Consider the following 26,068-nt stretch of genomic DNA (forward strand, 5'->3'; position numbering starts at 1 on the left):
CTCTGGCCTAGATGGTGGCCACGGACTTGTTAGTGTTTGGGTGACGCTCGCTATTGTAACAGAAGGATGCCAGCCAACAAGACGCCATCGGAGCAAGGATGCTGTTACGGCGTTACGGGGGTTTCAGTGGATGTTTCACGTCACGTGACGCATGAGTCTATCTAGTAATTCATATCCTTTTGGTGGTAGTAACGGCAAAATGTTACTCTCGAAAGGAGTGTTGTTACACACCCTCTGAACACCATTAGTCTTGGGGATAAAGACGTCAGTGTTATTTAGTGTTTCAGAAAGTGTTGGCCACACTCTTGCTCATGTAATTGTCACACAAGAGATACCATTCCTCCTTGTGCCATGACGGCGTGGATAATGAAGTGATTGATTCAGAGCAATACAATGAAAAATTATTGATTATTTTCAGTCCTAGATGAAGCAATTATCACGTGATAGCGAGAGATAAGAGTTTATCTTGACACCGTGAGTGGAAATTATAAGGTAGACTGGGGGCGACCGATACATGCAACCACTAAACGCATCATGGACATACATGAGGACTCATTTAACTTAACATGTAATTCATGGCAGCCATTTAATACAGCGTACACATGGGAGCCATTTGACATGAATGACAGATACAGAAGTTTGGTGAAGTGGCAGAATAAAGATTCCCCCCCCCCCCCACTGTCATACACCCACAGGGGAGGATAGATGTAGTGTGGATGACTATGGGAAATGACCAACCTGGTCATGAAGGATCATTTGCCAGTAATTTCACCGAGAATATTGTCTGGCCCCAGACACACCAACACGACAACGAAGGAGAAACAGAAGCGAGACACATATAGTTAAGGACTTAAAACCACAGAGTGTAACCAGGTTTCGTAAGGTGCAAGACTCTCCTGCAGCTAGAGTGAGTAAGAAGGCCAAGAACTTGTTGTCATTATGTCTGATAAAATTTATTCTTGGTTTTCAAACTTGTTTTCCCTCCTCCTGGCGCCTCGTACTCAACCACTGCAATTACAACGCAAGACACAACTCCTGCCGAAAAATTCCTCACAAAATTTGTACACCAGCGACACAGAAACAAACTAGCGTGAATGAGGTTATACCCACTTTTGCGCTAAGTTAGTGTGCCAAGTTAAAATTAACTCCATTTACTGTTCGTCAGGTAATAACGCGTCGCGCTCGTATTTTTTTTTTCTCTCCTGCAACGGCTGGCAACACTCCCAGGAGTTGCCATGTAGGCATATTTCCGTAGGTGGTCGTTATCATTAAAACATTTCATGTACGATCTTTTCTTTACAGCACTTCTGCGTGGCTGTGCACTTTTGTAAACTTTATCTAAGAGTTGAATTAATTCGGATCGCCTTCTGTATCCCCTCGGCCAGGGATTACATGGAGAACAAATCATGTTCTTTCAAGAGATGTTCTTCTGTATGGAAGAACCCAACGTTCGTCGATATTCTTATGTCGTCAGTGCAAAGTTTCATCACCATGTTAAGATTGACCTGTTGAGCACGACGGTACGATCTTCAAGCACTACGGTACGATCCTTGAGCACGACAGTACGATCCTTTGAGCACTACGGACTTGGCAAAATGCTTTTCATATAGTCATTATAAAGAGGTAGCGGGTATAAGAGTGAATACCGTAATTACAGAGTTACAAGTTGTCTGAATATATCTTGTAAGTGGTATTGGAACGTGGTGACTGAAAGGGTGGTGGCAGACACGTTGGCATCTCAAGGGTAGGTCGTTTTGATAACTGTTTCTTTCCTTCACTTCTAAACTTTGGAACTCCAAAGATCCTAATGTGCTGATGAGTTTTTGTTGTCAGAGTAAGGCATATGTGTGTGTAGGAAGAGAGGAGGGTGAGTGGTTCCAGGTGAAGGCGGACCTGACTAAAGGGTGTATTTGTGGAGGTTTTATGGAAATAAATGCGAGGATCATGGTGCGAGGGATGGGTCTATCGTATTTCTTAGGTGGAAAGGAGGCCTGAGAGGCGAGTCGATTGCTGTTTCCAAGTGGCACAGCTCTGGTGGCAGACTCCAGAGAGAAACTCCAGGAGCTGGTGTCTGAATCTGGGAGTGTGTGTGTGTGTGTGTGTGTAAAAGGAAAAGGTTGAGAGATAATATGACCATAGGTCAGGTATTGCGGTATAGGAAAAGTAGAGAGTGGTGCGGGGGAGGCAAGAAAGGTTATTTTGAGATTGAGTTTAACTGGGGGGGGGGGGGGGGGGGGGGGCTGGGTGACATGGATTGCTCTAGGTACGTGAGGATGAGCGTGGCACCGGATGGAACTTAGGGGATGGAAGTGAGTCATGCTACGGTGAGTATGGGAGTTAGCTAGGGTCCTGGGTACGTTAAGGAGTATGTAGAAGTGAAGGCAATTGTCTGCTACGTTGGAGATGGCTATGTTTCATGGTACTGTTGTTCCGACACAGATATATGGTCATGAGTCTTGGGCCTTGATTACAAAAGAGTTAAAGAGGATGGACGCGTGGGAAATGACATGTGTGAGGGGGACCTGTGGTGCGAGGAGGGTTGATTATGTATGAAATGACGCCTGTAGCCATGTCCTGCAACTCAACTCCCTTAGTTCTGGTATCATCTATGTTGTACTCCTCTGGTCCTTCTCTGTTAGCTCTTTCTGGCTCTCTTTAAATGTGTTGACCAAACATGAGAAGCATATTCCTATTTTCATCTTATATAGGATATGAACAGCCTGTTGGATATTTCCTCGTCCATGAACTTGAATGTAAGCCTACTATCTGTCAATAGGCTGTTGGTCCCTTTAACTATTTTCTTGAGGTGAAATCCTGCCGTCGGATCAAGGAGAATGTCGACTCTCTAGTCGCTTTCACACACAGACTCCTGCTGCTAATTTTGTGCCACATAATATTGATGATAAGGCCTTCTGTCTCTGTGAACCATCACTCGCGTTGAATCTCATTGACCATGCGCCAGAAACCAACTTTGGAGTCTGTCTAGATCATCTTGCAACGAGTGCAGTCCTCGTCCCTCACTTACTTCATGACCACCTGCGAACATGAATTAGTTCATACCTTCAGGCGAGTCAAAGATCAAGAAGAGCAATGGTCCCAGAACAGAACCCTGCGGCATGCCACAGGTACACTCAACCCATTTCGTGAAAGGCTCCCCTAACCTGTGTCCTTTGCTCGCCTTCTACTACGATAATCTGTTCGTGGGAGTCTCCTCCTTTACTCCTGCCAATTGATTCATCTTCTCAATCAGCCTTCCATGCGGCACAGTGTCGAAAGCTTCGTGGCAGTCCAGATATAAACTGTATACCCAGCCTTAGCTATTTGAACTGGAACCCCTGAATGAAGACATTCTAGAATAAAACGGATTGAGAGCATCAGAGGTTCTCTCGGGAAGAGGAGTACGCTGAATGAAGTTGAGGAGAACAGAGCGTACGAGGACAAAAACAAGTGGATAAGAATGACTGGGAGGTCAGCGACTGACTGACTCAAACTCCACTTCGCGTCTGCAGAGAAAGAGGAGAAGAGTTGGAACATGTAGGACAGGCGATTGAAGAGGGAGACAGAGAGGGCCATTTCCCAGGAAGCTTTAGTACCTCAAGAATCAACTTAGTAGCCATATCTTTATTAGAACCCCCTTCTCAACTTCACATCGGAGGAATCTGTCAGCCTTCAACCCCCTGCCGATAGGGGGCGTGGATCTGTTAGTTCCTTTCGTACGAGGAAAACTGTGTATTCCGGATTACAGTCAAGAAGGAAGATTTGTGAAGAGAAAGCAGTTGCACTAAGATCCACTGCTTTTTCCAAAAAGACGTCCTTGTTTCCGTAAGTTTTTTACACGGGACGTTCTCGTAAGTTATTTCTTTTTTTTTTTTATTTACACAGGACGTTGAATCTGAGTTATTAAACTACGTAACATGAGATCACAGCTTGGTGTATTGCATGGAGTTGTTTGGAGTGTAACATATACTACTCGAAGTTGTCAGGATAATGTTCATGTTGTGTGTCAGATTCTTTTATCATATTGTATATGTAAATCCAGAATATATCAAGGTAGCGTGGCCGAGCGGTCTAAGGCGCTGGTTTAAGGCACCAGTCTCTTCGGAGGCGTGGGTTCGAATCCCACCGCTGCCAGGGTTTTCGGCTTCGTGTCATTGATTACTTTAACGTCACATGCCACCAAGAATTATCCAATCCGTGTTATAACGTTTTAGCCAACCATTCCCACGCACTGCAGAGGCCTGATCACATTACATCAAGGGACTGTAGACGTGAATATCACACCGTAAAATGACTTGTCATGTGACCCCGGAGTGACTCGAACACCCAGCCTTCTGATCTGGAGTCAGACGCGCTACCATTGCGCCACAGGGCCTGTAGTACAATTTGTCCCTAGTAGGGTGGAATCTTTGGCAACTCCCAGCAGTTGAAGCCTGTCAAATGTTGCTGCTGTTGTACAGTTTTATTTACCTTGATCTCTTTCATGAGACAAAGTTAATATGGAGTGTGTTCTCTATTTACACACATCGTTAGCATCTCGAAGTCATTCTTGCCACAGTGTCCTGGTGTGGATGCAGTGTATTATTTTCTTTCACAGGCAGCCTCCACCCCCTGCTGTCGTGCTCAGACGTTGGTAACGATGTCGGTTTGTTCCGGTAATGGGTATCAGGACGGAATAACAATATATATATATATATATATATATATATATATATATATATATATATATATATATATATATATATATATATATATGAAACTTTGTACTTCTAAACTGCTTGGTTCATGTGCTATTTCATCCTGCAGTGAATACTCCCTGCATATGAATTGCTCTTTGAATATTTAATGGACGAGATGTCTTTTGTGAGTTCAGTGGTTCATAAAGATATCTATGAAACCTATGCGGTGTTTTCAGATTTAGATATCTTGGTAAAAATGGATTTGGCTAGGACTGCTATAGCCAAAGCTAGGCGCTACATATACATTTGATTCACTCATAGAAAGAACTTTTAACTGACACGGTTTGAAATGTAATGAAAAAGGGAATACTAAAGCCCCATTATAGGACAAACTTATCTATATTTATCAGATGTCAGAGCTTTATATACAATGGTACACTATATTATTTCCAGCTAAGACCATGTTAACGTGCTTATAGTTTAAGAAAGCTAATGGAAATTTGGTAATGTAAATGTTTTAAAAAAACTTCCATAAAATTCTGTGTGTGTGTGTGTGTGTGTGTGTGTGTGTGTGTGTGTGTGTGGTCGCAAAGATTTGCCAAGATTAAGCCCGACATGGACTCGTCAGTGACTATCTGTTATGGGTTGTCATTATTAGCACAAGTCAGGGTGTGTTTTCGTGGGTGCCATTCTGGCACAGGGCGATGCGTCTGTAAGTCTGCTGTAGTGTGCTCTTTTAAATGGGTGTGTGTGTTGGGTGTATATGCTCATTGTCCGCGTGAGCGAGGTAGCGTCAAATGCAGATGACAGAGCCGTAGAGGGAAAATTCCTCACTTGGCTCCTTGCTCTGTTCGTTCTATTGGAAAGTATTACAGGAGGGGAGGATTTCCAGCCACCCGCTCCCGCCCATCTTAGTCGCCTTCTACGACGGGAAAATTCTCGGGGCGTTGATTGGTGACAATGCCTCCAAACCCCGACGTTTGATATAGAACTTAAGCACCGAAGCCTCAGGCAGATTCCTCCTACCCTGTCATCCGGGTCGTATAACCATCAAAAAAATGCTGGAATTCGTCAGCCAAATCTGAATCCAAAGCCCCTTTGTAATTATGATGTCAGACGACTTGTTCTCAGTCGCAAAATGCTTCTTGTCCTGAGCAGCAGAAGACTTGAAGGAATTACATATGCTTCTGATGGCTCTGGATATGAGAGAGAGAGAGAGAGAGAGAGAGAGAGAGAGAGAGAGAGAGAGAGGACTACATATAAGGGCGAGATTTTGCCATTGCAGTTGAGTTCCTACCACTATATGGAGCAGTTCTCGCAGACGTTTTATTAAACACTTAGAGCGTAAATCTGTTCATCATATATTTTACATGTATTTTGTAAGCTTTAGGTGTTGGTGGTAAGGGTTTGAAATTGTTGATATCTCGCCCCACAACCTTCTAATATTCGCATAGATATTGTGCAGGGCTTGAAAGAAAAGAAGTAGCGGGAAGAAACAGGAAAAATGACAAGGAAATGAATTCTAATCAGAAATGAGAGATAAGATTCAACCCAGCTGGCTTTTGGTGATTTTTTTTCAGGGGAGCTGCCAAGACGATGTGGTTACGAAAGTGAATTTACCAGAGAAGTTTCCTTTTTTAGGCAAGAGAGAAGGAAGGAAGGAGCAAAGTGAGAGTACAAATCCTTGCACAAAGAAGTCTACCTTTTTATTGTGGGTGAAATTGATAGACAGAAAGGCAGGGTGTGATACAATTCCTGGAGAGCATCGAACGAAGAGACAGAAATTCCCGAATGGGAATTTTGATATGATGAAACAGGGTAAATACGATTGTTATGATGTTATATTTTGCAAGAAACATTAAACCAAAAAATTTGCTATTGTCCATATGAAAAACAGTATGTCACTGGTTGTCACAATACACCTCTATCGTCTTTTGGATCCCGCGATTCTGCTCTAGATTTTCCAGAGTCCTTTCCGAAAACGAAGAGTCTGTTGTCAGAAATATTTTTTTCTTTTGAGAATGAATCACTGATGTGTCATGCTGCATCAGGCTAAATACAGATATTAGCTGAAACTGACTTTTAATATGAGGCTCAGGCTGCTGGTAAATTGGTAGTCAATATATCTGTAACCTCTCCGCTTTCACTTATTCTTTAACATAAAACCTACATACATCAGCGATGCCTCTCTGCCGACGTTAATTTCGAATTCAAGGAATTCGAGCCAAGAAACGCACATATGATTCCTGGTGAAAAGTGTCCAGATATTGATCATTCTCATGACGTTGCTAGATAAGTTTTAATTGTTATATATGTTAGTTTCAAGTAAAATGAACTCAGTGAAAGAAAAATTGTGAGGATTTTTTCTTTGATTTAGTCATGGTATTGATATCAACGTTTTCTCTGATGGTTTAGTCATCCGACTATAGTTAACGTTTTCTCTGAAAGTCAACTTGGGTTTGGGCTATATCCACAGTCATTCAACGGAAAAAAGATCGTTAAAGAGTGCAAAATCCGTGATTGAACTACAAACTTGATATAGGTTTTATTAACATCAACGCTAATGTATAGAGAAATACACAAGCAAATGCAGGTAATACTATAGGCATTTCAGTACGTGCTCAAAGCTTTTGGTTAAACGTTCCTGTATTGCATATGAATGTATGCATTGTTATTGAAAAATTCTCTAGATTATCATAATTCCGATGATAATGATTATAATAAAAACGTTGATATATTGAAGAAATAGATTGCCTATGAGGTATTGCAGCCCCGTTTTAGATCCGTAACTCCTTTTCATGTCTTGTGTTTACATGCTGAAGCCTTAGACGCCAGGAAATTTTCCCCGGAAATAACAGGTGGGAAAGCTTATAAAAAGGTATTTATGATAGTGTACTATATATTTATGCTATTAACCACCGATTACTTCTAAAAGTTCTCAGTTTCTTCAACTTATGTGCGTGAAATATTGCACAACTTGCCTTCGTTGTTCCTGATCAATGGCAGTGGGAGCTCGGCGGTGGAAATTTACTCCGTAGAAAGTTTCTTGAGTTCTTTAATCAGGTTGTGGTAATGGAGTTGTCACGGACAGTGATCAACTTCAGATGCCTTATTGATATCTCCTGTACATTATTTGATAGGACATTAAGGCGGTAATCAAATTGGTAATGAAAGCAATTGGTATTTCACATGTCTCCTTTCTGTTTCATATCTTCTTATCTAAAATAGCCATTTGCTATTAGAGTTTATAGCAAGGTATCAGATTGTAGTATATTTAATTGCATTGTTTTTTCTCCTATATTGTTGTTTAGTAACCATTAGCCTTGTATTTGGATTTTGTGCTGTGTCAATTTACATTTCAAGTGACTTTTTATATATATATTACTTTACACATATTGTTCATATGTGGTAATTCTGAAGAAATTGTGAGACACTACATTAAACATATGGTAATACATTAGTTATTTCTTTGAATATGCCAAAGTATGTCCGGAATCTGTATGGAAGGATGACTATGTATTAGTAGTACAATTGGTTTATAGTCACTGAAATGTTGAACATTTATGTTGATAAGAATTGCACATGTATTACCCTTGTGAGTGTGATTAGTTTCATTTATCTTACTTGTATTCATTAGTTTCTGAAGTAAATTTTAGTGTCGTAGCCCAAGTGAAAAGGTACTATCAGTTTAAGGTTCATAATTGCCCAGATTTAAAGTAGCTAGTATTTAGAAGAAATGGATTTTATAAAGAAACATAAATTTGCTTTAGGAATTAGCTAGTGTTTGTTGTTTCATTCATACTAGTTTTGATATGAGAATAGGTGTGGTATTACGGTTAAGTTTTGGGGGTTAAAGTTTGTTTGAGCTCAGCACTGAAACTATTGTTTGAAGATGGTTATGTATATTCTTTATGTATATAGTTCACTGTGATTACAGAACTACCTGTGGATGATTGATCTGAGTTTCCTATGAAACTTTTCTTAAAGAATATTAGTCTCGCAGTTTTTTTTTTTTTACGTTTCCCATCCAGCGTTCTGCTTGAGGGTGGGGAAAGAGCCTTTCTTTTGCTGTCCTTTTCTACTACCGCTTTTAAGGGGACCTAACTTTTTTACAGTAATTTTAAGGCCAGACCACCTTGCTTGGACTTTGGGTCTGTGTGGTAAGTGTATCTGTGCCTATGTGTTAAACAATATTTAGTAGATAAGCTGATGATAGCTTATCAGGGAAGCTATGGAATGTCACTTTAAAAGTAGGTAAAGAATACTGTGTAGCTTATCAGGGGAAACTGGAATGTTGATTTAAAAGTAGGTAATACATTAGTGTGAAGATCAACATAACCCATTAAAACCTCACCAAACCTTCCAAACTGTCAAGATTTGTCTTAATATTAGATGAATATAGTCACAATATACCAGATACACTTAGAAATGCAGCGCCAAAATTTTGCTGGATGTGAACAAACTTGATATTTTTTCTGATGTACATAACCCTTGTCACCTTAGCATCTCTTGATTGATTATAATGTTGCAGATCTTGCTAGGCGACTTTTTTTAATCACATCAATCTGTATAAAGCACATGAAATACAAGTAGCAGTTTTCAAAGTTAGTTTCGCTGCAGCGCTGAGATAGACCTCTACCTGTTTAGGTGCCCATTTTTATATGTTGGAAAATAAGCATTGTTTTATGGATTGAAGTTCCTATATAGGAGGGCTTCATTATATGATAGGGTTATGTTCCTGGGCAACTTGTCACAAGTTGAATCCATCTGAAACCCATGATATAATGGGGGTTATGTTCATGACCAAAAATTTTCCTAACATACCCTGTATGAATGGATTATTTTAAAAGAAATTATTTAGCATACCATCCATATATATTGCAGCATATGACACTCTGTCATAATGTGATTTACATGACGTTTAATGAAAAACTGAAAAAGGTACTATACTTAAACAGTGATGAGGGCAGCAGGTGCTGTTACAATGGAATGGGGTGGACTAAGGGTTACTGGAAGGGATGGGGAGGGGCACTAGGTAGTAGTTGGTAGAAATTCTATTTTGGAGCATTAGTTAGTAGTAAAGGTTTGGAACATGTGTTAGACACATTAGGTAGAAGTAGATGGTAGGAACATCAGTTAGGAGCCTCTGGAAACACTGTGCTAGTTACCCTCTGCCAGTAGCCTGTTAAGGGTGAGACACTAAAGGCTAAGAAGCAGCACTTGATTTGCACTGGTTATGGAGACTCTTTTGCCGTGGCCACCCTGTTGAGAAAGTTTCTGGAGAAGATAGGCATCAGAGATATAGATAGGTAGATTATGGTTATGCACATCACCTCCTGAATTATCCAGTTTAGAAATTTTGCCACATCACAATTAATGCAGAATAGGATCAACAGACTTACTGAAAAATGTGGTGATGAGACCTTGAGGTGGTGATGGAATGGACTGGGGATGGAATGAGGATTACTGCGACAGAGAGGGATGGTTTGTAGGCTTATCCTTGTATGTTTGAGAGCCTTGAGGGTATTGAATCTCTGAGAAAGAAATCAATCTTCCATCTTTAGTATTTTATAGGCAGTGTTTGACTTCGAATGCTCTGTGTTTCTTGTACATTCTCCAGAGTGTTTCCATAGATCAAAGGAAGATGCAGACCCTTTTCTTGAGATTAGATTGCTATTCTCCAAGCCTTGGCAAGTTGACGGGGATTTGGAGGTATTTAACTCACCTTATATTAAATTCATCCTTCTTTATATCATTTTGAAGAGTTTACTGAAAGTGCTTGCAGTTTTTGTATGCCTTTCTGTAGTGGGTGTTTCTAATATTAACTCTCAGTCCAACACGTACACCTGTTGCACTTGGGACTAGAGCACTACACATTTGAAATTCTTGCTGATGTTTCCCATTCCATTTTAATCTCTTGGAGCAGCCATGAGTCTTATGCAGATATCTATGTCACTAGTACATATATGTATATATGTAACCTCTAATTTGGTCTCCCTCTTCTCCTCGTTCCTTCCATCTGTGACACATGTCCTCTTTGTCAATCTTTTCTCACTCATTATCTCCATGTGACCAAACCATTTCAATACACCCTCTTTTTTTTTTCATACATATTTGCCATTTCCTGCATTGGCAAGGTAGTGTTAAGACACAGAGGACTAAGCCTTAGAGAGAAAATCCTCACTTGGTCCCCTTCTCTGATCCCTTGTATGAAAAAGGTTAGAACTCATCTGCCAAAACAAATGCCAAGTGTGAAAGACACATTGAACTCCACAGCAATCGCTTGAAATGCATCCTGCATGAAAGTTGCATTAGTTCAAATGTATCATTGCTCATGAGGGGTATTCAGTGGTTAGAAATTGGGTTAAGGCAGCCAAAGCTGCTTGAATATCATATGAATAAGGCTCTTACCTCAGTATGCCTTGGTGAAAGGTCTAATATGGTTAGGTTCCACTGCATTAAATATGAGGAAAAGAAAAGCAGAATTCTGTTTACAGCCTCCTGCTCCCTTCCCTTTTAGTCGCCTTCTACGATGTGCAGGGAATACGTGGGAAGTATTCTTTCTACCCTGTCCCCAGGGTTAGGGGAGAAATGTGCAACAAAACAGCAATTAAGTATGATATATAAATAAATAAATAGATAATAAGGCTATTTCGTTGAATGTAACTAAGATGGGAGAAACAGGTTTATTTCATTACTGAAGGGGTTGTGATTATGGTGCTACATAGCTTATTAGAGTAGTAGCACAGACTCAGAAACTTACCCCTGCAGTTTTTTCAAATGTGATGTATCAGGAGGAGTTTCTCTCCTTTTCAGGGAAGCAGTCTGTCAAATTGTTTTCAAAAATGTTTCCATACTCCAAGAGCATTCTTCAGGAGCACATTAAAAGACACAGCATTCATTCTAACTTGAAAACATGTTCATAAAGAAGTTTGAAACAGATCACATTATTTGAGTATGGTAGCTACTACTAGAGCATGATGAGTAACTTAGTTCGTACAAACATAATGTAGAATATTTCAATGAGTAACTTAGTTTGTACATATGTAATGTAGAATATTTTGTATGACAAATTTTTGGGGGGTAATTTATGAAAAAAAGAAATAAGTAAAGAAAGAGGGCATTCCTGAACTTCTCTCTCCATTGCTTTTTTATTTTTTCTCATTACTAGGGATAAGACAGTGAGTTAAGTATTCTCCAGCTGTATATGTTCTCTCATGACAAAATTTTTTATTGTAAGCAATCTTCACTCACCTGTCTTGGTCAATATCCCATAATGCATGTAGATTGCAATACAGTATAATGTGTACTTTCAGGATCTATATGGGGTGAAAAAGAAATCTTTCTTGTGAGAGTTTGGATAACACATTGCCCATAGAAACATAGGAAATGAAATATGCACTGTGGGAAATGATACAGAACTTCTTACTTTATTGAAATCATGAATATATGTGATGGATAAATTTTAGTACTGAATTATATATATCTGAAGAAGTTATTCATGTTGCATAATGAGAAAAAATAACATTTACTGGAGATCCAGTAAATATGTGGTTATTAGAAGGGCAAAAATGTTTTTTAGCCCAATTTATTTTTGGGAAAAGTTCATGGTTTCCCATTCTCCAACTTGAAAATATCAATGTAGGCAGTACAGTGAAATATGTATCATATAAGGTTTTTCTTCTGCTGGAAAATGAAATTGTTTAAATGTAGTAAAAAATCTGGAGGAAGAGGAGATAAATACTTCCATTCCCACAACAATGATCTTTGCTATTTGTTTGGCAGAGACAGAATTATCACCACATATGAGAGTGTAATTCAGAAAAGAATTTTCATGAGTTACTCCTCTCATCTTTGTTGAAGTGCTAGTATTTATGTTTAGATGGGGCTGCAGGAGGAGGAGTTGCCATGAAAATAGGTGCATTCTGTCCTCCCACAATCTGTATGGGAGGAATTCATCTATTCCCTGTGGTAAACATTGAAATCCTGTTGGTAGAGGATCTCGGCTTGCATATGAAATGATGCCACAGTCTCATGCTGGAGTTTAGATTGTCGAAGAAAGATATAAAATTTGTAGAATTAGGAAAGCAGTAGGCAAAACAAAGGAAAGGTATGGTAGGAAGATAGACCTTAAGGCAGATAACATCAGAGTTTGGGGACTCAAGGTCCTCTACGTTAACAATAGGTGTTTTGATGTAATAAACACAGAGACCCCTTTGAAGTAGAATTCAGTGTGGAAATTATAATTGGATATGAAAAAGAGGGTAATGAGGGCATCATTAAACAATTGGGTCTCAGAGAGAAGAAATCTATTAGGAAAGGTACTAGATGGATTGTGTTCAACAGAAGAGAGGTTACTAGAGAGATCACACATGTTGCTTTAGTGAAAAGAAAAAGGGGCAGGTCTGTCAGTGAGGGAAAGGTCATGTAAGGAGCTGGTACTACTACTGTCTAAGCCCTCCTTCCCATTGGCAATAGAGTCAGGCAGGAACCCGGAGATCCTTAGCACCTCTTGATACCAGTAACTAGGGCCCGTAGGTTTGTTGGACCTTAACATAATTATTTGCAGACAGAAGATGGTAAGAGAACTTATATGAAGAAAATAAGTGAGTTTTGAGTAGGTACATGGTGCTTGTAAGGAGATGATGGCAGGATATGTCCAGTAATCCTGTTTTGATGAGATAGAAAGTAACACCAGCAATCTCAACATGGAGGGTGTAAGATGATTCTGAGTACCACTTTAATGCTCTTTAGTCAGATGGTAATACCACCTTGGGATATTCCTTAAGCAAGCTGAGATGTTGGGAGGAGCTAATACTCTATATCCTGAGCCCTCCCCTCTCACTGGCAATAGATTGCACAAGAAAGTGTGGTCATGGGAGTATACATTAGATTTCCAGGGGTCATGGGAAGTGCCATTGCTCTACTACCTGAGCCCTCCCTTTCATTGGCAGTGGATTCACTGTATGTATTACTATACCTTGTAGAGGTATATTTAACTTACTAATACTTGTATTACACACTATCATGGAACCCCATCAGCATTCGCTGTCTCTTAAAGTTTACGCATAGAAAATAGAGGAAATAGTTTATCATGATATTTCTGCTCCAAGGTTTGTATCCCATATTCATGTGTTTTGTTCTTTGCAGGTGCATTATGGTGACATTACAGTCTGTTATTCCCAGACTTTCTGGGTTCTTTTTTCAGGCCTTTACTGGAGACTTGCTTGTTGCATAGTGTTTTGTGTGTATATCTTAATAAAGGTGAAAAAGTGTATGTAAAGAATTAAATGAGAGTGTCTTACATATATAAAAGCCTTGGAATTCCCTGGGAGCTCTCACATTTTCAGGAAGAGGATTTTATTTTTATAATTCATTTTTTCTGGGAAAGGGTGTTTCTGTAGTAGAATGAATCGTCTTGTTTTGTTTTGAGGTTTTGTTGGGAGTTAATCTTTAACATACCCTTTAAATCTCCAACCATTTCACCAGTAGAGCTTGGCATTCCTTTGGGTTAGAACTCATCTGCCAAAACAAATGCCAAGTGTGAAAGACACATTGAACTCCACAGCTATCGCTTGAAATGCATCCTGCATGAAAGTTGCGTTAGTTCAAATGTATCATTGCTCATGAGGGGTATTCAGTGGTTAGAAATTGGGTTAAGGCAGCCAAAGCTGCTTGAATATCATATGAATAAGGCTCTTACCTCAGTATGCCTTGGTAAAAGGTCTAATATGGTTAGGTTCCACTGCATTAAATATGAGGAAAAGAAAAGCAGAATTCTGTTTGTTACTCGGGCCGACAAACTTTTATTGCAAGATCTTGGATTTAGATCCACAGGTCTTCCTCACAGAGAGTACAGACCTAGTTCTCTCGCTCAGTTTTCAAGTTTTGGATTGGGTGCCTGATACTTGTAGGAATGAACCTCGTCTGGTGGACATGGCATGTAGTTAATTTACCATCAAAAGAAAAAAGGGGAGGTCCCTTAAGTCCTCGTTTTATGCTCGAGATGCCAAAGGTCCTCTATGTTCTTTTCTTTCAGAAGAATGGTCTCTTTGGCAACTGAATTGTCTATTAGCCCAGCCCAGTTACTTATGTATGTTGTTCACCTTACATGCAGTAGCTATAGATGCCCTGATTGTGGATTAGAATCAGTGGAACCAGGTTCACCTCTTCCCTCTGTAAATTTCCTAATGAGAGTTCTTTTTAAATTGATTAGGTTTTTAGGATTTTGTCCTTGGTAACCCCAATTCAGGAGAGATAATCATGATGCCAAAAACTTTTTCAGTTTTGGAAGTCTCCTAAGTTGACTCCACAGTGTTTCTAGACCATCTCAGCTTGGGGTCAACTGCCAAGCTTTGAAGTGCTGTGGGTAAGAATGTACAAGTTTGGATTTTCTCACACTTTTTCAGACTTAGATTCAGTGATTGTGTATCAAGTGACTTGCCTTGTAATGTTATGTTTAATCAGAGACAGTATCAGTCAGTTTGGAAATCCTTCCACTGTTCCTCAAAAATTCAGATTTATAGAAGATTAAAGAAGGCCCATCTTTAGAAAAGTTTTCTAGCCATTTGTATAATAGGGCTAGTAATACTGTTGCCTAGTGCAGAAATGCCCTTCAGGGACATTTGTCCAATGACATCAGAATTAACCCACTGGGACCTCTTTAGGTCAGGCTTTTCATATCCATCTTCAGGACACCTGCTACTCATAAAGACACCTTTTGGTAGCCCTTGATGCTAGAAGAGTTGGTGGGATGCAAGTGTACTAAGACTAATAGATTTCTTATTTTATGATGATATGGATTGGGCTAAGAGCAATCCGAATCCAGAGTTGCTTGCAAAGAATAAAACAAATAAGATTCAAAACATCCCTATGATTATTTGTAATCCTTGAGAATATCAGATATTATCTGGAGGTACTTCTTTTTGTTCACAGAGGCAGTTTGAAACCCCTCTCTGTAAGAAATATTTCTTCACAGTTTTGGATATTTTTTCTTTTTGTCCTGAGTTAACCTGTGTCAGAGCTCCTGATGTCTGAAAGGTATATTGTACTGTAACTTCTTCAAGCATTATTTCCCTTGAAGAGATCAGCTGGGAAGTTTCTTTGGCATGTCTCAAATACTTTTGTTAGGTGTTACCTTGCTCTAAATTATGAGAATCTTCCTTGCATGGCATAGAGCCTACTATCCCTGAGGGAGATGATTATTATCAAGCACCAGGTTAACTCTTAAGGTATGTTTGTGTTCATCATTGCACTTGGTGCAGAAGTTTTTCTCAAACCTCTGTTTTCATGTTGGTATTATCTCAGCTTATGGGACAGACCAGTTTGGGAGATAAAAGTGAGTTTTGAATAATGAAAACTCTCTCTTGGGCAGTGTCCTGAGAGCACATTTTCTGATTGTTTCTCCCACTCATCCTTTTCTTCGGTATTTTGGGGAGAGGCCCTTGTTCTGAGAATAATGAATTGGCCAGACTATCCAACAGTCGTGACCATAACTGGAACCAATCCTGAGTTGACTATGAGTACATTACAGTCAACAGTGTTTTCTGCTATGACCAAATGAGTATTTAGTGAACACTGAAGGGTTATTTACTTTACCGGATGGTTAAAGAACAGAGGATAATAACTGCTGGGGACTGTGAAATCTCACACTTCATGTGACGCTACCCTGTTTTCTTTGGCATCTGTTTCCAGTAGAATGGTCTCATTACAGGTCTGTATCTGATCTGGTGTATAGTCTTTCTTCTCTTAAGTTTTTGGAGTTCTTCTTTTATATGCTCAGCAGCCTTTACATAATTTGTTGCAGCTTCACCTGAGAGTCACATTTTTGTGACCCATACATCTTGTAAAATTTTGAAGCCAGCTCTGGCATGGGTTAAATTTATTCCAATTACAAGCTTACTCTCCTCATCTCAAATATTGGCATCCTTAGATGCATTGCTATCTTCAAAGTGAATAGCTGAGTAAAACGTTTCCTAATAGATTCTCTTTTCTTCTTTATGGTGCAGATGCTGCAAAAATTAATGCCATAATGATGAGCAACTGCTGAAGTGCTAAGCCCAAGCTCGAGCTTATTCAGTATCTTGAACTTTTTCTCCAAGATGAAGGTCTTCTTTACCCCCTTAGGAGGTTCACTTGTAGTTGAAATACTTCCTGGATTCTTTAGCATTTTGATGACTGGTTCAAGTAGGCAGAAGTTTAGAAATATACAAGTGGCAAACAATACATCCTTGCTCTTTGAATACTAATTGAGAACTGGCATGGTAGGCAAAGTGGCATATGCAGCATTAGCTCTCTGTAGCTTGTGACAAGGTGGTCTTGCTTTGTGTCATGATGGTTCATGTTATGATAAAAGAAATGGGAGTAATTTAGGTGCTGCTATATGGAGATTATTTCAAATTGTGCTATAACATGACACCACCGTAGTTGCTTTGTAGGATCGAGAAATGCCAGGAACCCCAAAGAGGTGCCAGAGATTCCTTCACCTGTGCCACACTTGTCAGTTTCATGTTCTTTTAGAATACCTTGGCTTTTATAGGACCCTGACTTCAATGTCTTGGTTTCTAGATTGGACAGATGGTTTCTCTAAAACTTCAGTCAGAGGTTTAGAGAATGCCTAACAGATGACCTACCTATTACATAGCATGCATCCTTCTACTCAAGACAGTGCCTCTTAATTATGAGTCTTTCAGCTCTTCCTTAAAGAAAGGGCTTGGGCATTAGACATTGCTGGAGCTCTTTTCTCACTTCACTCTTGACAAGAATAATGCTAGAACAGAAATACTGTTGCCTTATATAAAAGAATTCTTGAAAATATTGTATCTCTGGGTTTTTGGTCTTAATCTGTTGGATCCTGTTTGGGGAAAATTATCCAACCTTTCTTTCATTGGAAACCAGTTACTTTACTGCAACACAGGTGGGAGCCTTCTTAATCATAGATGCTTTTCAGCTAATAGCTCCTCAGTATCTTTCTATAAACTCCATCTTCTTGTAAGTTCAGGCTCAAGAAGGAGAGTTAGTGATTTACATACTGTCCACACTCAAGACTATTTCTATCTGTGATGACAGCCTCTTTTGGGTTAAGATTAATTAAAATCTCCATTTCCTAGTTTAATTGATGTTAAGAATGGCATTTTTGTCATCAGCTGTTGAAAAAAGTTATTTAGAGAACTTCATGTCTTATACCCAGTTTAAACTCAGGGACAGTTGCCTTATTCAGAGTGTATCAAGAGAAACCTTTTTTGGGTTCCCAGGGAAACTGAAACCCCTTATGGAGAGGACTATGTCTTCACTTATCAAGAAATCTTTTATTGGCTAAACCTGAGCTTAATGGTAGAACAGACGGTATGAGGAAGTTGCCAATTACCATAGCCTTCCTTAGAAACCTTATATTATAAAAGATAATCCAAATAGATTTCTTTGGTGCTTGTCTTCCAGCTTCCTCGGGGAGCACCTTAGTTAAGGAGTTGTCGGTCTTCCGTCTATGGTTCTGGAGATTCCTCCTTCAGAAGAGACAGATCCTGTTGTGCGACCAATTCACCTTTGGAAATGCCTATTTTGCTTATGGGTTAGTCTTTCTTATTTGGAAGTTTTTCTCTAAACCTTGTTTTCTTCATATGGGTATGCCCTCTTTTTCACGTGACAGACTACATAAGAGAGAGGTGCAGGTTTTGAAATTTGAAAACACTTTTCGCTCCAAGGTGTATTCCTTGAGCATAATTCTTGGTGTCTTTGTCCAGCTCCACCTTCCCTTTTCATATCTTTGAAAATCCTTTCTTTGTATCAACTTTGATTGCTTTTAGGTTGATACCCACAACCTGTACTACGATAAGTAAACTGTTAGTGGTGTGGAGACTGTGGGTTGATGATGTCATCTTAGTAGCATTGCCTGAAATGAGCAAGCTACTGCTGTTGAAAGGAGATTGACAGCAATGTTTCCTACCAGAAAAAACCAGGATGTTAGATTATCCTTCCTGGTATTTTTAGAAGATATTTCTCATGATTGTTGGACACTTATATTTCTTCACAAGCAAGATTTCTGGCTATTTACATTTTCAGGTACTTGCTTGATTTGTGAAAAGACAGATATAACCATACAAATCTCATTTTTCATTCCATGTGTTATGCTGTCATAGGTACAGGTTTGCAAAAATGTATGGGGTGGTGTTGTGTGCTTAGATACATTTCGTTTGCATTTGTGTTTCCCCTAAGCTGATCACTCAATTCATACATCCTTTTCTTAATTCTTTACTGTGTGTAACTTTTCAGAATTTGTAGTTAGGATTTTTATAATATATTTGTATATAATGTTATTCTGCCGTCACACCTAAGAGCTGGTATTTTCGTATGCATTATTCTCTATTTTTTAATACGATTTTTATTATGCATTATCTTCAGGTTGCATGTCGATGGTAGTACAGTAAACCCTAGATTTAACAGATTTCAGATTAATCCATTAAATTGAGGGTTTACTGTATATCTATTACTCTGCAAGCAGGTTTGAATTTAAGGTTGTCTTTTTGCTGCACTGTTCCCTCTACAAGAACAAAACTTTGTGAAAGAACATTATCACTGTTAGGACACTTATTTTGTTTTGACCAAGTCTTTCAAAATACTTGCAGTCAATTTTTAAAATATAATGTACAGCATTGGAGGTGCACTGCTATCAGTAGAGAAGGATACAGAAAGAGGTCTCTCTTGAAAAGTTTGAAAATTAAGGTTTCATTTCTTGCATTCAAGTATTTCTGACATAGATTTAGTTTTGAGTATTTCTTATGAAAATCTTTTGAATATGATGAAAAAGTCTCAGAACTGGAGATGGTAATTTTTATTGCTTGACCACTGTTATTGACACTGTTAATAACACACATTTTATCTCCTTTGTGGTTTGTCCTGTAAGCATGAGAGATATTTTTAGTGTCAGGTTTAGAATTTAATTTTCTGTCTTTTTGGCAACGAACTCTGGCTCTCCCCTGCTATTGCTATCCTCTTAACTATATAGTGGCTGCTTGCTCATTTGGGGCACATCCTTTGCCAGTCAGAGACTGCCATAAAGATGATGTCATTAATCCATATCCCTGTGTCCACCAAAAGCACAGAAATTCTCGTAAGTTACACTATCAAGGCATGCAGCGAGAACTGTGAGGATGAGCATCCCTTTTCATCTTTTTATGCATTACAGGTACACCGCCGATTTTCTGGCAACTGATGGTTCGGCACCTCCTTTAGTCCGGACAAAATTACGTGAGGGAAAGTGAAATTACCACTGCTACCAGACTAGTTAACTGGGCGGGCTTATTTTCACTCTTTACACTGCACTTGGTGGTGATGATACCACAATTCTGTTAGATTCTTAACTTATTATGCTTAAATTTAACCCGAGCTATGGCTTCAAAGACATATGAGAGTGTCAATTGTGGTGTCAAAAGTAAACACCAGTGCATATCGATTCAAGATAAAGTAGAACTGTTGAGAAAAATGGAGCGTGGTGTTTCGGTGCATAAACTGTGTGACATCTATAGTATTGGTTCATCAACTGTTTTTGATATGAAGAAGCAAAGGGAGAAAATATTGAGATTCTATACAGACAGAGATTCCAAGAAACAAATGACGATTAGAAAAGTTATGAAAGATAGTGAGAGTACTGAGTGCAATCGAGTGATGATGGAATGGTTTCGACAGCATCAGAGTGATGGAGTGGACTTGTCAGGTATCATGATAATGGACCAGGCTAAGTTGTTCCATAAAGAACTTAAATTACAACATGAGCATCACTATAGTGAAGGATGGCTTTAAAGATTCAAGAAGCGTCATGGGATTTCCATGAATAAAGTGTGCGGAGGAAAGCAGTCTGCAAACCACGAAGGAGCTGCCAAGTATGTGGATGAATTTGTGAAACTCGTAGCTGACAAGCACCTCAGTCCTGAGCAGGTTTATAATGCAGACGAAACTGCATTATTCTGGCGATGCACACCTAGGGAAACACTAACAACAGAAGATGAAGAAGACCCCACAGGGTTCAAACGATCTTAGGACAGATTTACCATCTTAGGGTGCTCATACATTTAATATTTGTTTAATTTAAATTTCTAGCAGTCCTTGGTGTACTTTAGACATATGGGAGATGTATAATGCCCTAAGGGCATTACGTATTTACAGTCCAGAGTTTATTGATGATGAGTTTGAGAAGATATATTCTATTGGATCTAAGTTAAAGTTCCCTAGATCTTTTATTGATAAATCCCTTAAGTTAGCAAAGAAATTTTATAGAGTTGAGCCCAAACCTCCCATTGACACCAAGAATCTTTTAGCTCTCCCTTTTAATAATAATTTTACTTCACTTCCCATGTTGCTTAAATCCTTTAATGTAAATGTTGCCTACAGCAACAATAATACTATAAAGAATATCTTAATCAGGAATTCACCAGAAAATTCTCCTGGGTGCATCTATAAAGTGCCATTTAGAAATTGTGATAAGTTTTATGTTGGGCAGACTGGTAAGGATCTTTCTGTTAGACTTAAGCAACATAAGTATAGTATAAGAACGGGACAAGAATTAAATGCCTTGTTTAATCACGTTAAAAACTATGATCATTGTATTGACTGGAGTAATGCCATTTTAATTATCAACTGTAACTCTATTACCACGAGAAATATCATTGAATCTTCTATTACTAAATACACAAAGAATTCTAATCTTAATATTAGTGATGGTCTCTACAAATTAGATATTTATTGTTGATTAGATTTGTAAAATGATAAGTTTATGATACGCTCGTTGTGTGTCTTGGACAATCGCATGTTTACCAAATGGTGTCCTAGCTACAACTGAGTGTGAATGAATGTGGCCTTTGTTGTCTTTTCCTAGTGCTACCTCGTGTGTGCAGGGGTGAAGGGGTGCCATTTCATGTGTGGCGGAATGGCGATGGGAATGGATGAAGGCAGCAAGTGTGGATGTGTACACGTGTATATATGTATATGGCTGTGTATGTATACTGGAGGAAGTGAAGTGTTTTAGATATCTGGGAGTGGATCTGGCAGCGGATGGAACCATGGAAGTGGAAGTGGATCATAGGGTGGGGGAGGGGGCGAAAATTCTGGGAGCCTTGAAGAATGTGTGGAAGTCGAGAACATTATCTCGGAAAGCAAAAATGGGTATGTTTGAAGGAATAGTGGTTCCAACAATGTTGTATGGTTGCGAGGCGTGGACTATGGATAGAGTTGTGCGCAGGAGGATGGATGTGCTGGAAATGAGATGTTAGAGGACAATGTGTGGTGTGAGGTGGTTTGATCGAGTAAGTAACGTAAGGGTAAGAGAGATGTGAGGAAATAAAAAGAGCGTGGTTGAGAGAACAGAAGAGGGTGTTTTGAAATGGTTTGGTCACATGGAGAGAATGAGTGAGGAAAGATTGACCAAGAGGATATACGTGTCGGAGGTGGAGGGAACGAGGAGAAGAGGGAGACCAAATTGGAGGTGGAAAGATGGAGTGAAAAAGATTTTGTGTGATCGGGGCCTGAACATGCAGGAGGGTGAAAGGAGGGCAAGGAATAGAGTGAATTGGAGCGATGTGGTATATCGGGGTTGACGTGCTGTCAGTGGATTGAATCAAGGCATGTGAAGCGTCTGGGGTAAACCATGGAAAGCTGTGTAGGTATGTATATTTGCGTGTGTGGACGTATGTATATACATGTGTATGGGGGGGGTTGGGTCATTTCTTTCGTCTGTTTCCTTGCACTACCTCGCAAACGCGGGAGACAGCGACAAAGCAAAAAAAAAAAAAAAAAAATGTATGTATATGTTTAAATGTATAGGTATGTATATGTGCGTGTGTGGGTGTTTATGTATATGCATGTGTATGTGGGTGGATTGGGCCATTCTTTCATCTGTTTCCTTACACTACCTCACTAACGCGGGAGACAGTGACAAAGTATGATAAAATAAAATATAATAAATATATATATATATATATATATGTATGTGTATATATATATATGTGTATATATATATTTATATGTGTATATATGGTTGTTTAATTTGTTTATGGATGGGGTTGTTAGGGAGGTGAATGCAAGAGTTTTGGAAAGAGGGGCAAGTATGAAGTCTGTTGGGGATGAGAGAGCTTGGGAAGTGAGTCAGTTGTTGTTCGCTGATGATACAGCGCTGGTGGCTGATTCATGTGAGAAACTGCAGAAGCTGGTGACTGAGTTTGGTAAAGTGTGTGAAAGAAGAAAGTTAAGAGTAAATGTGAATAAAAGCAAGGTTATTAGGTACAGTAGGGTTGAGGGTCAAGTCAATTGGGAGGGAAGTTTGAATGGAGAAAAACTGGAGAAAGTAAAGTGTTTTAGATGTCTGGGAGTGGATCTGGCAGCGGATGGAACCATGGAAGCGGAAGTGAATCATAGGGTGGGGGAGGGGGCGAAAATCCTGGGAGCCTTGAAGAATGTGTGGAAGTTGAGAACATTTTCTTGGAAAGCAAAAATGGGTATGTTTGAAGGAATAGTGGTTCCAACAATGTTGTATGGTTGCGAGGCGTGGGCTATGGATAGAGTTGTGCAGAGGAGGGTGGATGTGCTGGAAATGAGATGTTTGAGGACAACATGTGGTGTGAGGTGGTTTGATCGAGTAAGTAACGTAAGGGTAAGAGAGATGTGTGGAAATAAAAAGAGCGGGGTTGAGAGAGCAGAAGAGGGTGTTTTGAAATGGTTTGGGCACATGGAGAGAATGAGTGAGGAAAGATTGACCAAGAGGATATATGTGTCGGAGGTGGAGGGAACGAGAAGTGGGAGACCAAATTTTAGGTGGAAAGATGGAGTGAAAAAGATTTTGAGAGATCGGGGCCTGAACATGCAGGAGGGTGAAAGGTGGGCAAGGAATAGAGTGAATTGGATCGATGTGGTATACTGGGGTAGACTTGCTGTCAATGGATTGAATCAGGGCATGTGAAGCGTCTGGGGTAAACCATGGAAAGTTGTGTGGGGCCTGGATGTGGAAAGGGAGCTGTGGTTTCGGGCATTATTACATGACAGCTAGAGACTGAGTGTGAACGAATGGGGCCTTTGTTGTCTTTTCCTAGCGCTACCTCGCACACATGAGGGGGGAGGGGGATGTTATTCCATGTGTGGCGAGGTGGCGATGGGAATGAATAAAGGCAGTGTGATTGTATGCATGTGTATATATGTATGTATATACATATATATATGTATATACATGTATATACATACACGTCCACACACCCAAAAATACATACCTATACATCTCAACGTATACGTATGCACACAGGCATATACATATATACACATGTACATAATTCATACTGTCTGCCCTTATTCATTCCCATTACCACCCTGCCACACATGAAATAACAACCCCCTCCCCCGGCATGTGAGCGAGGTAGCGCTAGGAAAAGACATCAAAAGCCACATTCGTTCACACCCAGTCTCTAGCTGTCATGTATAATGCACCAAAACCTCAGCTTCCTTTCCACATCCAGGCCCCACAAAACTTTCCATGGTTTACCCCAGACTCTTCATATGCCCTGTTTCAATCCATTGGCAGCACGTCGACCCCGGTATACCACATCGTTCCAATTCACTCTATTCCTTGCACGCCTTTCGCCCTCCTGCATGTTCAGGCCCTGATCACTCAAAATCTTTTTCTCCATCTTCCCACCTCCAATTTGGTCTCCCACTTCTCTTTCCCTCCACCTCTGACACATATATCCTTTTTGTCAATCTTTCCTCACTCATTCTCTCCATGTGACCAAACCATTTCAAAATGACCTCTTCTGCTCTCTCAACCACACTCCTTTTATTACCACACATCTCTCTTACCCTTTCATTACTTACTCGATCAAACCACCTCACACCACATGTTGTCCTCAGACATCTCATTTCCAACACATCCACCCTCCTCTGCACAACTCTATCTATAGCCCATGCCTCGCAACCATATATCATTGTTGGAACCACTATTCCTTCAAACATAACCATTTTTGCTTTCCAAGATAATGTTCTCGACTTACACACATTCTTCAACGCTCCCAGAACTTTCGCCCCCTCCCCCACCCTATGATTCACTTCCGCTTCCGTGGTTCCATCCGCTGCCAGATCCACTCCCAGATATCTGAAACACTTTACTTCCTCCAGTTTTTCTCCATTCAAACTTACCTCCCAATTGACTTGACCCTCAACCCTACTGTACCTAATAACCTTGCTCTTATTCACATTTACTTTTAACTTTCTTCTTTCACACACTTTACCAAACTCAGTCACCAGCTTCTGCAGTTTCTTACATGAATCAGCCACCAGCGCTGTATCATCAGCGAACAATAAATGACTCACTTCCCAAGCTCTCTCATCCAGAACAGACTGCATACTTGCCCCTCTTTCCAAAACTCTTGCATTCACCTCCCTAACAACCCCATCCATAAACAAATTAAACAACCATGGAGACATCACACACCCCTGCCGCAAACTTACATTCACTGAGAACCAATCCCTTTCCTCTCTTCCTACACGTACACATGCCTTACATCCTCGATAAAAACTTTTCACTGCTTCTAACAGCTTGCCTCCCACACCATATATTCTTAAACCTTCCACAGAGCATCTCTATCAACTCTATCGTATGCCTTCTCCAGATCCATAAATGCTACACACAAATCCATTTGTTTTTCTAAGTATTTCTCTCATACATTCTTCAAAGCAAACACCTGATCCACACATCCTCTACCACTTCTGAAACCACACTGCTCTTCCCCGATCTGATGCTCTGTACATGCCTTCACCATCTCAATCAATACCCTCCCATATAATTTACCAGGAATACTCAACAAACTTATACCTCTGTAATTTGAGCACCCACTCTTATCCCCTTTGCCTTTGTACAATGGCATTATGCAAGCATTCCGCCAATCCTCAGGCACCTCACCATGAATCATACATACATTAGATAACCTTACCAACCAGTAGACAACACAGTCACCCCCTTTTTTAGTAAATTCCACTGCAATACCATCCAAACCCGCTGCCTTGCAGGCTTTCATCTTCCGTGAAGCTTTTACTACCTCTTCTCTATTTACCAAATCATTTTCCCTAACCCTCTCACTTTGCACACCACCTCGACCAAAACGCCCTATATCTGCCACTCTATCATCAAAGACATTCAACAAACCTTCAAAATACTCACTCCATCTCCTTCTCACATCACCACTACTTGTTATCATCTCTCCATTAGCCCCCTTCACTGAAGTTCCCATTTGCTCCCTTGTCTTACGCACTTTATTTACCTCCTTCCAAAACATCTTTTTATCCTCCCTGAAATTTAATGATACTCTCTCACCCCAACTCTCATTTGCCCTCTTTTTCACCTCTTGCACCTTTCTCTTAACCTC

At 39.8% G+C, this 26,068-nt stretch overlaps 1 protein-coding gene and 2 non-coding genes across 4 annotated transcripts in view; 2 read left to right on the forward strand and 1 right to left on the reverse strand.

The window, feature by feature from the left end:
• The first annotated feature begins 4,049 nt into the window (after positions 1–4,049).
• On the forward strand, positions 4,050–4,131 carry TRNAL-AAG (transfer RNA leucine (anticodon AAG)). The gene has a single exon. It is a non-coding gene; the product is annotated as a tRNA-Leu (tRNA).
• A 169-nt stretch (positions 4,132–4,300) lies between these two features.
• TRNAW-CCA (transfer RNA tryptophan (anticodon CCA)) lies at positions 4,301–4,372 on the reverse strand. The gene has a single exon. It is a non-coding gene; the product is annotated as a tRNA-Trp (tRNA).
• Positions 4,373–7,446: 3,074 nt separating this feature from the next.
• Positions 7,447–26,068, forward strand: part of LOC139750429 (uncharacterized) — a 45,985-nt gene continuing 27,363 nt past the window's right edge. The window contains exon 1 of one of the 2 annotated variants that reach the window (XM_071665223.1): positions 7,447–7,534. The gene's annotated coding sequence lies outside the window, so the exon portion shown is untranslated. Of the gene's footprint in view, positions 7,555–26,068 lie in introns of both variants that reach the window. The other variant, XM_071665224.1, reaches the window with a different exon arrangement.

The sequence above is a fragment of the Panulirus ornatus genome, chromosome 9 (genome assembly GCF_036320965.1).
Source record: "Panulirus ornatus isolate Po-2019 chromosome 9, ASM3632096v1, whole genome shotgun sequence".
Classification (NCBI taxonomy): Eukaryota; Metazoa; Arthropoda; class Malacostraca; order Decapoda; family Palinuridae; genus Panulirus; species Panulirus ornatus.